Below are 2,633 nucleotides of genomic sequence, written 5' to 3' on the forward strand. Positions count from 1 at the left end.
CTTTGAATTCTCTTGACTTGAGTGTTTATGAGTCTCATATGCATTCTCATTAGTGTCAGTAGTATACAAACTGCTAAGTTTGGTGTCTTGCATGCATTGTTATTTGATTCTTGTTGCATTTTGATTTTTCCTTATTATTAAAAATCCAAAAATATTTTTAATTTGTGTCTTCTCAAGTCAATAATACAGAGAATTGAAGATTCAGAACATACAGCAGAGGAATTACACAGAAAGAGCTGGGCGTTCAAAACGCCCAGTGAAGAAGGACAGACTGGCGTTTAAACGCCAGCCAGGGTACCTGGTTGGGCGTTTAACGCCCAAAAGGGTATAGTTTTGGGCGTTAAACGCCAGAATGTGCACCATTCTGGGCGTTTAACGCCAGGATGGCACAAGAGGGAAGATTCTGTTTTTCAATGCAATTTTTTTTCAGTTTTCAAAGTTTTTCAAAATCAAATCTTTTTCAAATCATATCTTTTCAATCATATGTTTTCAAAATCAATTTCTTTCTATTTTTAAAAATACTTGCTATCAATCAATGATTTGATTCAACATTTCAAGTATGTTGCCTTTTCTGTTGAGAAAGGTTTAATGTTTGAATCATATCTTTTCTTGTTAGCCAAGTTATTAATTTTCAAAATCAAATCTTTTTAAAATGTTTTTCAAATCATATCTTCTCAATCACACCTTTTTAAAACTAATCATATCTTCTTAACCACATCTTTTTCAAAATAGTTTTCAATCAAATCTTTTTGATTTCTAATTTCAAAATCTTTTTCAAAAATCACTTGATTTCTTTTCCACTTTCATTTTCGAAAATCAATTAGTGTTTTTCAAAAATGTTTTCAAAATCTTCTACTTAATTTTCGAAAATTACTTCCCTTCTTCTCACATCCTTCTATTTATGGACTAACACTATTTCTTAATGCAAAATTCGAACTCCATCTTCTTTGATAAGTTCGAATTTTCTACTTCTGTCTTCTATTTTTCTTTTCCTCTGACACCTAAAGGAATCTCTATACTGTGACATAGAGGATTCCATATTTTCTTGTTCCCTTCTCTTTCTTATGAGCAGGAGCAAAGACAAAAGCATTCTTGTTGAGGCTGATCCTGAACCTGAAAGGACCTTGAAGAGAAAGCTAAGAGAAGCCAAAGCACAACTCTCTGTAGAGGACCTAACAGAAATCTTCAAAGAAGAAGAACCTATGGCATCCGAAAACAACAACAATGCCAACAATGCAAGGAAGGTGCTGGGTGACTTTACTGCACCTACTCCCGACTTTTATGGGAGAAGCATCTCTATCCCTGCCATTGGAGCAAACAACTTTGAGCTTAAGCCTCAATTAGTTTCTCTAATGCAACAGAATTGCAAGTTCCATGGACTTCCATTGGAAGATCCTCATCAGTTTTTAGCTGAGTTCTTGCAAATCTGTGACACTGTCAAGACTAATGGGGTTGACCCTGAGGTCTACAGACTTATGCTATTCCCTTTTGCTGTAAGAGACAAAGCTAGAATATGGTTGGACTCACAACCCAAAGAAAGCCTGAACTCTTGGGAAAAGCTAGTCAATGCCTTCTTGGCAAAGTTCTTTCCACCTCAAAAATTGAGTAAGCTTAGAGTGGAAGTCCAAACCTTCAGACAGAAGGAAGGAGAATCCCTCTATGAAGCTTGGGAAAGATACAAACAATTAATCAGAAAGTGTCCTTCTGATATGCTTTCTGAATGGAGCATCATAGGTATTTTCTATGATGGTCTCTCTGAACTGTCCAAGATGTCTTTGGATAGCTCTGCTGGAGGATCTCTTCATCTGAAGAAGACGCCTACAGAAGCTCAAGAGCTGATTGAAATGGTTGCAAATAACCAATTCATGTACACTTCTGAAAGAAATCCTGTGAACAATGGGACTAGTCAGAAGAAAGGAGTTCTTGAGATTGACACTCTGAATGCCATATTGGCTCAGAACAAAATATTGACTCAACAAGTCAATATGATTTCTAAAAGTCTGTCCAGAATGCAAAATGCACCAAGCAGTACTAAGGAAGCTTCATCTGAGGAAGAAGCTTATGATCCTGAGAACCCTTCAATGGAAGAGGTGAATTACATGGGAGAACCCTATGGAAACACCTATAATCCTTCATGGAGAAATCATCCAAATCTCTCATGGAAGGATCAACAGAGACCTCAACAAGGTTTCAACAACAAGAATGGTGGAAGAAACAGGTTTAGCAATAGCAAGCCTTTTCCATCATCTTCTCAGCAACAGACAGAGAGTTCTAAGCAGAATACCTCTGACTTAGCAACCATGGTCTCTGATCTAATCAAAACCACTCAAAGTTTCATGACTGAATCAAGGTCCTCCATTAGAAATTTGGAGGCACAAGTGGGTCAGCTGAGCAAGAAAATTACTGAACTCCCTCCTAGTACTCTTCCAAGCAATACAGAAGAAAATCCAAAAGGAGAGTGCAAAGCCATCAACATGGCCGAATTTGGAGAGGAGGAAGAGGCAGTGAACGCCACTGAGGAAGACCTCAATGGACGTCCACTGGCCTCCAATGAGTTCCCCAATGAGGAACTATGGGAATCTGAGGCTCAAAAAGAGACTATAGAGATTCCATTGGACTTACTTCTGCCATTC

At 37.8% G+C, this 2,633-nt stretch overlaps 1 non-coding gene across 1 annotated transcript; it reads right to left on the reverse strand.

Moving 5' to 3' along the window:
* Positions 1 to 1,607: 1,607 nt before the first annotated feature.
* Positions 1,608 to 1,715, reverse strand: LOC112804846 (small nucleolar RNA R71). The gene has a single exon (XR_003203465.1). It is a non-coding gene; the product is annotated as a small nucleolar RNA R71 (small nucleolar RNA).
* Positions 1,716 to 2,633: the final 918 nt, after the last annotated feature.

The sequence above is a fragment of the Arachis hypogaea genome, chromosome 5 (genome assembly GCF_003086295.3).
Source record: "Arachis hypogaea cultivar Tifrunner chromosome 5, arahy.Tifrunner.gnm2.J5K5, whole genome shotgun sequence".
Taxonomy (NCBI): Eukaryota; Viridiplantae; Streptophyta; class Magnoliopsida; order Fabales; family Fabaceae; genus Arachis; species Arachis hypogaea.